The 11,890-nt window shown below is 36.6% G+C and overlaps 1 long non-coding RNA gene across 1 annotated transcript; it reads left to right on the top strand.

The window, feature by feature from the left end:
* The first annotated feature begins 748 nt into the window (after positions 1–748).
* LOC311081172 lies at positions 749–2,043 on the top strand. The gene is made up of 4 exons (XR_014605820.1): positions 749–765; positions 842–912; positions 996–1,082; positions 1,815–2,043. It is a non-coding gene; the product is annotated as an uncharacterized lncRNA (long non-coding RNA).
* The last annotated feature ends 9,847 nt before the right edge of the window (positions 2,044–11,890 follow it).

The following is an 11,890-nucleotide window of genomic DNA, read 5'->3' as shown; positions in this document are numbered from 1 at the left end:
CTCGTTTCTACCTCCGATAGTAGCACCTCCAATTCACTTTCTGTAAAGTTTTGTTTCTTGCCGCTTGCTTTAGCCATTTTCTTACTGCTTTCTTTTGCCAAAGTGGACTCATTACCATATTTAAATTGACTTAATTAAGGGAGGAGACTGGGTGGGGCGTTGTGCTTGTGCATGTGCGCTCAATTTTACGCTAATTGGGATGTACAAAGAGAATATGCGTGGGATCCTTCGTACGCAGAGATTCATACATCTGATTTTTTTTTCTGATTTACAGCTTTGTCCGTACGCAATGTTTTAGTATGAATTCAACGCAAGTCTTTGTACATGAGGCCCCAGGTGTGTTGATTTATGAGCACTCACTGACGTGTCTGGATTTTTGCAGGTTGTATCTATAAGATTACAGAAGATGAAAATTAGTTAGGATGTGTTTGCGTCAGTATTCACAGATAAAGCTTTAAAAGGGTTAAAAAGATTCTAGGTACAAGGTACATGTACACTTTATCAAAAGCTGAATATAAATTGTCACATGAGACAGATGATATACATAGATTAGAAAAATGAGAAATTTCAGGCAGAAGAGAGAATTGAGACAGGCAGATATGGGACAATAGACAGAGATAGATGTTAATGTAATGAGATTAGGTGATTGACAGCCGGATTTGCCTATCAGCGATCAGTATCCGTAATATAAGGGCTGATTTGTTGTTGGCCGTGGTGCGTCATGTCCGACTTTCCCCTTTGTGCCCGTGTTTACGGTGGTTACAGGTAAGCGTGCCGTGCTGTAACAGGGGGGTAATTTTAAAACTGGTTGCTTTTAAAGCATTTTTTTGTAAATTTATAGTGTCGTTTTGTCCGGGTGTCGGTGTGTTTTCGGCGCTGCTTTAGTGGATCTAGTGACCGGTTGCCTCTCAGGTATGTGCCTGTGCATGTGTATTTGTATAAACGCATATTGTACTACCGTTGTTGTGCTGTTGACACTGCCGCATGCTGTCTAGGTATGGTTTCCTGTACCCCATTGTTATCGGTGGGCTGATTAGTAGACCTGTGCCTGTACATTTTCTATTTGGGGTGATACCTTGACGGTAAGTGTTTTAAATGTAATTATAATTCGTGGAGGGCAACTATCATTATTAGTAACGTCTCTCTTTGTGTTCGTTATAGGGTTCTCCCTCTCGTTCACTCTCTCGTTCACTCTCTTTTCATCCCGATCTATCTTATATTATATCGGATTTGCTGCGTTGCTGCTGTCTTCAGCTTTGCGCTGCGGACGTTTTGCTCACATTCCTGCAGTCCTGCGGTGTATAACGTTACTGTTGAGCAGACGCCACACCATCGTTGTTGAAAGGGGACTGTTCGTCTGGTTCCGATTGTGTGTAGTGGCTGCTTTCTGTTCGAGTATCAGCATGGAAAATACGACGATCTCATTTTATTGAGAGAAAATAATTGTTTTGTTTTGTTTCTTTTCTTTTGATTTGGTTTCGTTTTTTTGTTTATACTTTTGTGGGAGAAAGTTTGATTTTTCTTTCGGTTATTGTGTTATAGAAATATTGTGCTGTCTATTTTTGTTATTTTTCCTTTATTAACGCAACTTGATTTGTTTCCTGTTTACATCGCTTACTTCAAGTTGCTTTGTAACTCCTCGTGAGTTTATTTGATCCTTCCAACGTTTTTCTTTGTTTCATGTGATATTGATACCTTTTGTTTTGTTGGAGTTGCTTCATCTGTTATTATTATTTGTTTATATTGTATGTGGAGCTAATCGTGTTTAATTGTGATTTTGTTATAGTTTATTTATTATTTTTGTTTGTCTGCAGGAGCTGGGGGTCCCACGGGTGAACGGATCTTCCTTCTTGTGGTGGTGGTTCTTCTTTATTGCGTGCTGTGTACCACTTCAAGTGTGTGGTAGTGTGATTTGAGTGCACTTTGGTGTGTGCGTGGAAGTGTGCTCTTGTAAAACCAGACTCCATTTTGTTTCTGCCGATGGGAGCCTCAGCCCTGCTGATTACTTTATTTTGTTTTCATATTTAAAATTGATTTTGTCATTGCCCAAATTTATTCCTTTTGTAATTTTGTTTTCCTCAATTTAAAGTGGGGTCTCATGCTGTTCTTTTGACATTTTAGTGTCTATTTTAAAAACATTCTTGTATTAATAAAAATTTGTACTTTTGATACTTCACCCACGTCTCCTGCTTACTTTTATGGGGGAACCGAACCTGTGTGCTTTTTGAGCATTCCCTAGAGTTAATTTCTAGGGTGGCGTAGTCGGATTTCTTTACTGGTAAAAGGTTGGTTTCACAATTGTACCGCTCTCGTCACATTAAGCTTTGTTATAGTAAACAGTTTAAATGCACAAGATTTAGTTTGCAGAAGTGTTAAAGGTCCCGTTCTTCGTGATCCCATGTTTCAAACTTTAGTTAGTGTGTAATGTTGTTGTTGTTAGAGTATAAATAATATCTGTAAAATTATAAAGCTCAAAGTTAAATGCCAAGCGAGATATTTTATTTAACAGAAGTCGCCTACATCGAACGGCCCGTTTGGACTACATCCCTCTACTTCCTTCTTTAATGACGTCAGTAGAACAGTTTTTTGACTAACCTCCGCCCACAGGAATGCTCCCTCAACTCTACCGAAATTCGTTTATGTACTTGCGCACTTCTTATAACTTACTGTGTTTACTCAGCTCTTACGGTGATTTTCTGAAGTAAAACTGACGCTTCATCTTTTGTGTGATGTACAATAAACTTTATTAAACTCATCAGTATATGTTCATTCGTACCTGGTCCGAAACAGCAGACTTTTTAAACAGCAGGCTATTAATAAATAATGGATACATACAAGCAGATGACAAATACGTTATAATAACCGTAATTAAACTACTAAACTATACCTGTTCCATCTCTATACAGCACTCTGACTCTGTAGGCATTATTGTCCGACTCGAAATGAACACCGTTACTGAGAGTTTCTGATATTATCATCATTCCGTGAGATGAAATTGTCCTGAGAGACTGAGCGTGAGCTCATGAAGCTCCGCCCCCTGGGTCGTCCAGCAGCAGCTTATTTGCATTTAAAGGGCACACACTAAAACAGTGCGTTTTTCTGAGCCCCAAAAAATGACAATTTAAACATGCTTTAAAAAATGATCTGTTGGGTATTTTGAGCTGAAACTTCACATACACAATCTGGGGACATCGGAGACTTGTGAAAAGGGGCATAATACGGGACCTTTAACTCTTTCAATGAAAGTCTATTGATTTTTTTTCTTTCCTTTTTGTTTTATAAAAACTGTAAGGTGTATCAGTTAGAAAAGCTACAGGTAGAGTCAGACCAGTCTGAAGGTCTGATTTAAGTTTTATGGCTGTAGATTTGAATGTCTAGGATGAGATATTTCTACATTTGGCCAATAGCTTTAAAAGTAGATCAGTAAGTTTGCTTAACATTTATCTACTGCTTTTAGACAGTGAAATGTAGTTATCTGTCAGACATACTTGAAATGTTTGAGGCAGAAGAATAGGCTAGATTTCCTTTTGTACTGAGAAGTTGAGACTTTTGTTGTGTGGTTCCCATTGCTTGTCTGATTTCCATAACAACAAATTGATGTGTGTATGTAACTTTAAATGGACCACCTTGAAGGAAATGGTCTTCTAAAAGGTCAAAATCTTGGCTGAGATGATCAAGACTGTTTTTTTTAAGATAAGTTGAAATTACAGCATTTGATAATGACACTTTTGTAACAGAATCGAGGCACATTGTGGCTCTTGATAGTGATGTGTAGGAGCTTATTTTTTTGTTTTAATCTGCAGTTACCACAACGATGGGTTGAAGACTTGCTGTTGAACTCTGCTTGGGGCTTGTGACACATGGGACATTCCCATATTTGAGAGACTTCAATTGCAGTGACTTAGGAGTTAGTGGACATATATTCCTCTTCATCTGAGATTTCTGCTCTGAAGGTGGTGTCAGTGTCAACCATATCTGCAATTTTTGTAATAATAGTGTTCTTTGTGGTATTCAGTTTTTTTGTGGTATTTCAATTCAATTTCCCGTTAAATTTTCTGGTTGTCATGTCTGTAAATGTGTAGGTGGATCCAACAGTAATTGTGTTGTTCCATAGATTTATTTTTACAGTGCCAGTCTGATCACTGTCATATGCCTTACTGAGATCCATTTCTGTTCCTCTGTCATTTATGGTTTCTGCTGCACTCATATACAGAATTTTGATGTTCAGGGTCTTCACCTAAGAGAAATTAAAATATTTAAAGTTACTGTGAATAAAGTACATTATATGGCTTTGTCACTTGTATGCATGTTTAAGACAAGACACTATAGGCAAACATACTTCATGTATCTTACAATGGACATTTTGGGCTTTTCATAAACACTTAGACTAGTAAAAGAAAACGTTCACATTTTAAAAAAAAATAGAGATGTTTCTTAATGGGAATCAGATTTTATTAAGTGCATAAATTTTTGTTTGTTTGAAAGATAATTTCTATTAACTTGTATTTAAATTTTACAATTATACAATTGTTTCACCTTAAATATATATATTTATTAGATTTGTTTTGATTAAATCTATGTATTTGTTTAGATCAAACATATAATTTAAATTGACTATATATTTTGTGCCAGGTTTTATAAAATTGTTTTTATAGACAGAAGATATTGTTTAGGGTAAATTATTTATTTTTCATTGGCAGAAGTTATAATATAGCTTATAGAGGTGAACCATTATCCTAAAAATGTTTAATTGGATGAATGAAAAATTTCTCAGTGAAAAATATGTTGTGTATCTTTTATATAATTATCTAATTGTACCTGTAGACTTCAATTATAATACATGCATTTTAAGATCCTAATGAAGAGTCAGAAGTTTCCACTTCAGTAGCACTTTCACCAAATTTTAGTTTTATTCTATATTCTGAAGGTTTTTAACTTTTTTTTTCATGTACAATTTGTCTATTGTGTTTCTAATTTATTTATAATATATATATAAACATTCACATTTAAATGTAATAATTAATTAAACAGTTAAACGATAAAATGGCAGCAAAAAATAAATAGTGCACTGGACAGTGAGAAGGAAGTAGTTTACATCGTAGTGAAGTAGAGCAGAGTTGATTCAATGACAGACTATGAAATAACACTTTGAACAATATAGACAAAGATACTGATTATTTTTATTTATTGTCATTTACATCATCATCAGAAATTAAGCCAAAACTAAATATGTAGGCTTATGCCATCTTACAATTTAAATTCTTAAATTTAGTCAATAAGATTAGAGTTAACATTAGATTTTCAATTTAATGCAGTGCTGCAGAGGTGACAGAGACAGCATCTGAAGTTGTTTTTAAAATGCATTTATATAATTTAATGTTGCTTAGGGATGTTAGTAAATCAATTTAGCATAGCAAATGCATAATGTAATAAGATTAATTTTATGTTTTAAAAATAACGTTTTGAATATAGAATTATGAAACAAATAATAATTTAAAAAGTCATTTTATTTAGTAATAAATTAAGAAATAAAAGACTGTATGAATGGTGAATCACTTACTCAAACGATTTGTTCAAAGACTCGAATTCATGCTGCAATGATCTGTGATTTAGCTTTAGAACTTTAGTATATAGAAAAAACAGTTTTAAGTGACATTGAGTATATTCCCAAGTATTAGTTTATGTCAAAATAACAGTGAGGTCTGCTGCTTTGCACTTAATAATGTAAAAAACTCTTTCTGATCCATTCCTGTAGTTTTGGCGCAAAGATTTTAAGAGTTGGTCAGCTAAATAAAACAGGCAGTGTGTCAAATAGGTTGGCTGAGGGCAGTTGTGACAACAGATGCACGTAAATTAATTTTGAATATGATAAAATAGTATTTCACGGCACTCAAATTGATACGTAGGCTACCTAGTGCAAGAAAGCTCTATCTGCTCTGATCCGTGTCGAGCTAGTTGTCTGGCTGTTTGATTGGCATTAAATGTCCTTGCAATAAACTCTGTAATAATCCGTGCAAATTTATACAACTCGTACAAATTTTAAAGATTTTTGCTAAATCGTGCATATTTTATGAGTTGCCCAATTTGTATGAATTCGTACAAATGACCTACTTCTGATCTTGCCCCTAAACCTAAGTTCTGTGGGGTTTAGACAAATTCTACGAATTTGTACGAGTGTGGTGGTAAGAATTTATAGAATCTGTCTGTTACATTTAACTCACTGGTAGGAATTTGTACGATTTGTTCGCGATATAGAGTTGATTGTTCTGTTGTGTGGAGAGGAGCATTTTATTCCCGCATCCCCAGCATGTATAGATTTAATATTTAAGGCGTTTATGCATTTTGGTTTTATTGTTTCTCAATTTGGCAGATTAGTGTGAAGAAAACAAAATCAAAAATGTGGAAAAAACGACTCAAGATTTGTTTATATTTGCGAGAAGGATAGAATGTGATTGGCTATGTAACCAGTTTCTTGTTTTTTCTATTTAGAAGATTAAAAAACGAGAAAAACGACCCAGAACGAATTTGATTTGATATGAATGCGTTCTCAGCGTCAACAATTAAGGTCAACATTGAACAATTATTTAAAATATACTGCCTTTATGTTAATTCTAAAGATTTAGAATGCTGGAGATTAACTGCAAAAATAGTAGGCCAACATTAAAACATTTAGCATTTACGTGTTTTTAATCGTGATTTCACAGGGAGAAAAGTGCTTTTTTTTAATCGATTGACAACATTAAAACTGTTAGCTAAAACGTTTTCAAGAATTAATTGTGAGGTTTGAACGAATTGGTTTAATTAAATAGGCTATATGATTTCGTGATTTGGGTGCATGGAGCACCTGTGGATAAATTAGAGAAGCAATGTATATTAAAAATTTATAAATTCTTACTTGTTGTCCTGGTCCAAGATTTTTCACTTCAGCAACAGTGTTTATTTTATTGTTTGGTTTTTTGGACCGAAAAGGGAGCTCAGTCACCTGTAGTGTTGACCCTCTGGTTACTTTTATGTCAAAGCCATCTCGGTCTTCATAGCCTAAAGCAACACAATTTGAATGTTACACGTTTTAATATTCAGTGGATAAAAAAAAGTAAGTTAACCATAGTTTTGCTACGGATAAAATCAAGAGTTTTCGTTAGTTAAAACTTGGTAACCACAAATCAATCATGGTTTTGCTACAAATAGCCTATTTTTTTAACCATGGTATTTGTAGTAAAACTATGGTTATATAAATTGTAATCAAATGTTAAAAAAAATAAATAAATAAATAAAATGTTACTTATTAATTTTACTATGATAAAAGTGTATTAAAAAGTACAAATGCTGTGTTAAAGATAAGAGTACTCACTTAACACTTTTTTGACAGATGATAGCTGTATTGGTGTTGCTTTTTCCGCAGCTTGTGTAAAGGACACGTGCTTCTCTGGGGCGAATACTACAGTTTGGTGGTATTCATCTTTGTTGGTTTGCAGGGAAGCGTTGAAGAATGGGTGAAATCTCATGCAAGTATCCTGATATACTTATCAGGATTCCATCTTCCTCTTGCTGTTTCGCTTTTTTATATGGCGGTCGAGAGCTTGCTTACTTGCTTTGTTTGCTGTGATGGGAGCAAGACTTTATAATGGTTTATTATAGCCCTCCACTAAATATTTGTTTCGAAATCACCTATCACTTATCATTACTAGTCAAGCTGATTAAGATAATGAAAAAGTAAAAAAAAAAAAAAAAAAAAGTTTTTTGAGCCTATTAAAAGTATAACTAAAAAAAACATTTCGTTTCGTTTTTCAAAAAACGAAAAACAAGAATTTAGCTTGATTCATTTTTTTTGTTCTTGTAAATCGAAGATCAAACTGTTCCGTCATCACAGACATCCCAAGTCTCCCGGAAGTTCCGGGAGTCTCCCGCATGTCGATAGCGGCTCCCTGATGCCCGCAAATCAGTTAAAATCTCCCGGAATCTAGAGCGAGCGAGCAAGAGTGCGCGCACGGCAGAGAGAGGGAGCGAGAGACCTTGGGCCCTATCTTGCACCCAGCGCAATTGACTTTGTACACTGACGCATGTATCATTCCTATTTTGCACCCGCGCAAAGCGCACTTTTCCCTCCACAGAAGCACGTTGCTAAACTAGGGAATGAACTTGCGCTCCCTGGGCGGTTCAGCGCAAAAAAGGAGGCGTGTTCCGGCGCAAACGTTCCTTCATGCTATTTTGCAGGTTTAGAAAACAATTGTGCCACTAACCAGGAAAAAATTGTTTAAAGTCAGTGGCGCGTTGCGCATGTTATTCATATGCTATTTTAAGGGCGCATGCTTGGCCATAATCAATGTAGCGTGTGCACAACGCGCATACACTTTGATTCTCTCATCTACACAGAAGCAGCAGTTTTCATTTTTGCAAATCATACATTATTATGATAGATAGATAGATAGATAGATAGATAGATAGACAATTTATTATAAAAGCATACATCTAGCTTACACATTTACCCAAATTATCATACGCCTTTTTAACCGAAGTTAATTTGGGTGGGTTTCTCCATCCCCGACGTCCCTGACGAGAGCGTTGCTCTCCTTGGCTGTGAACCGCTCCTGGCGCGCGTCTGGCAAATCCGCCGTGATAATAGGAATCCGCTTTAGAACAAAGCGCGTCTGCTCTTAAAGGGAATGTGAGATGACGCTCTGATTGGTTTATTTCACGTTACGCCCAAACCACACCTATGAATAATGAAGCTACTTCAGACCAACCCATTTTAGATTTGCGCCTGGCGCAAGAGTCATTTATCCCGCTGGGAAAATAGCAACAGCGCCAAGACCCGCCCACAAAGTTACTTGCGCTTTGACACTTGCGTTTCAGATCGTTAAAATAGGGCCCCTTGTGTGTATGCTTCACGAAGCGCATGTAAGGACCCAACCAATCAATTGTCAGTGCGGGCGGGCTTTTATCTATACTTCTGAACCGAATTAATCCGAACTGAAATGTGTAGCTCAGATGGAAGATCATCTGCACTAATTTTTGTAAGAGTTTAACTAAAGTTGAATGAGAAGTAGCAAAAAACTGAATACTGTACTTTTCAAAATGACCAGTAATGTAATGGGCAGAGTCTTGAGCAATTTATTGATTGTGATCACCATGAAGAGAGGAATACCTCTTGCGGTCTGGGCATGTGCCACGCGGGATTCAAACCCACGACCAGAATGGTTCTGGATTCGTGGCATGTGGATGCCACAGGAAAGAATGCAAGGACTATATATATACACTCACCTAAAGGATTATTAGGAACACCATACTAATACTGTGTTTGACCCCCTTTCGCCTTCAGAACTGCCTTAATTCTACGTGGCATTGATTCAACAAGGTGCTGAAAGCATTCTTTAGAAATGTTGGCCCATATTGATAGGATAGCATCTTGCAGTTGATGGAGATTTGTGGGATGCACATCCAGGGCACGAAGCTCCCGTTCCACCACTTCCCAAAGATGCTCTATTGGGTTGAGATCTGGTGACTGTGGGGGCCATTTTAGTACAGTGAACTCATTGTCATGTTCAAGAAACCAATTTGAAATGATTCGAGCTTTGTGACATGGTGCATTATCCTGCTGGAAGTAGCCATCAGAGGATGGGTACATGGTGGTCATAAAGGGATGGACATGGTCAGAAACAATGCTCAGGTAGGCCGTGGCATTTAAACGATGCCCAATTGGCACTAAGGGGCCTAAAGTGTGCCAAGAAAACATCCCCCACACCATTACACCACCACTTTCTTTCCCATTCTGACATTCAGTTTGGAGTTCAGGAGATTGTCTTGACCATGGACACCCCTATGTTAAATTCCCATAGAGGCAGGCAGATTTTTATTTTTAAGTATTTTTTTTTAATTAATTTTTAGGATACTATGCATCCTGATAAAGTTCCCTTGGCCTTTGGAATTAAAATAGCCCCACATCATCACATAGCTTTCACCATACCTAGAGATTGGCATGGCAATATATATATACACACACACACATACATACATACATACATACATACACACACACACATACATACATACATACATACATATATATATATATATATATATATATATATATATATATATATATATATATATATATATATATATATATATATATATATATATATATATGACTTATATTGACCTTTTAAGTTTTTGTTTACATCTATCCTTGTATATATTTTAGCTGTTTTATTAAAAAGGTTATACAATTAAAATTTTAACAATATTTCCAGTGTAATCTTTCTTTGTAAAAATACATTTTATCATACGTATTTCAAAGTTAAGGATTCATTAGTTTGAATATCGCCTACATTGGAACAAACACAACATCTTAGTTGATTATTTTTGACAAAACATAGGCTATATATATATTTAACACATGAGCAGAAATTGGCAACATTATAAGCTTATTTGATGTGGCAGTATTTTACAGTAAAAACTTTATAATCTATCCCATTTTTGTTGTCGATTTTTACTCATCTCAGTATAGCAATAGAGTTCGGTAAAAACTGTTCATTCATTCACACACAGAAACGCGATTCATTTTGAAACAGTATTTGTGCCAGCTGTTGTAGCTACACAACAGCGCGCATCTGTGCATTCATTCATTCACGCACAGAAACGCGATTCATATTTAAACAGTATTTTTGCGTGTACAGACACTTGCGATTAGAACAAAGCATAGAACTGACCTATTCCTCAGCCGGATCCGTTTGCTCCTCGAAATGAAACTTCCAGAACTTCTGAGGTAAATTTTCCAGGATTATTATCAAGATAGTATTATTCCTCACAGCGTCATAAAGTAGCCTACATGAGTCTGAAAGTGAACTCGCGGTGTGTGTTATCCAGCTGATGTGGGCGTTCACGGGTTTGCCTGGATCACCTCAGATTATTTGCGTTTGAATAGCGCGCGCTCTCCGTGGGCGGAGTCAAATTAAAACTTAATGAGCTGAGATGAGAACGACTGACATCTCTCTCTTTTCATTCATATTACATAAACTGAGAATATTTGTTTTTTATAAAAATTACTTCATTTAAAAGAATAGAATTCAAGCTTCATGCCTGTGTGACTGTTTGACTGAGTATTTGCTGAGTTATGGTTCATTTTCGGACGCGTTTCAGAATGGACTACACTGACAGAGAGAAGGCAGAACTCGCTTCGTGTTTATTTTTCTTTATTTAGCGAAAAGCACAACACTTTATTTTTATTGTGAGTATACACAAAAAAAAAATACACACTTAACAGGATCGATTGATGTATGAAACTCCTATGGAAAATCAAAGTCAACAGAGTATTTTTGAGTCTCTTTTACACTGATAAAAAAAAAGCGAGCTGGTATCGCCGGTGATACCGCCGACCCCAGGGGGTTAAAAGTTGGCTCCGTGGCTCTTCATTACTGGCGATAGAGGAGCGTTGACCAGTCCGACGGCAGGAGCGTTGACCAGTCCGAAGGGAAGAACGCGATATTCGAAGTGCCCTAAGGGAACGCTGTCTTCCACTCGTGCCCCTCCTTTATCCGGATTAGATGGTAAGCATTACGAAGATCTAGCTTTGTGAAGATCTTAGCCCCCTGCAGGATTTCAAAGGCGGATGACATGAGAGGCAAGGGGTAACGGTTCTTGACAGTGATGTCATTCAAACCTCGGTAATCGATGCAGGGACGTAATGAACCATCTTTCTTCTTGACAAAAAAGAAACCAGCGCCGGCAGGAGAGGAGGAGGGAACAATAGTACCAGCGTCTAAAGAGTCAGACAAATACTTCTCGAGTGCCTCGCGTTCAGGTGCGGACAGGGAATACAAACGCCCACGGGGAGGAGTGGTACCCGGTAGGAGATCGATACTACAGTCATAAGATTGTTGGGGAGGAAGAG

Source organism: Abramis brama, assembly GCF_963993115.1.
Source record: "Abramis brama genome assembly, chromosome: 4".
In the NCBI taxonomy this organism is placed as follows: Eukaryota; Metazoa; Chordata; class Actinopteri; order Cypriniformes; family Leuciscidae; genus Abramis; species Abramis brama.
Note: the sequence above shows the minus strand (reverse complement) of the source record. Positions and strands in the feature narration are given on the sequence as shown.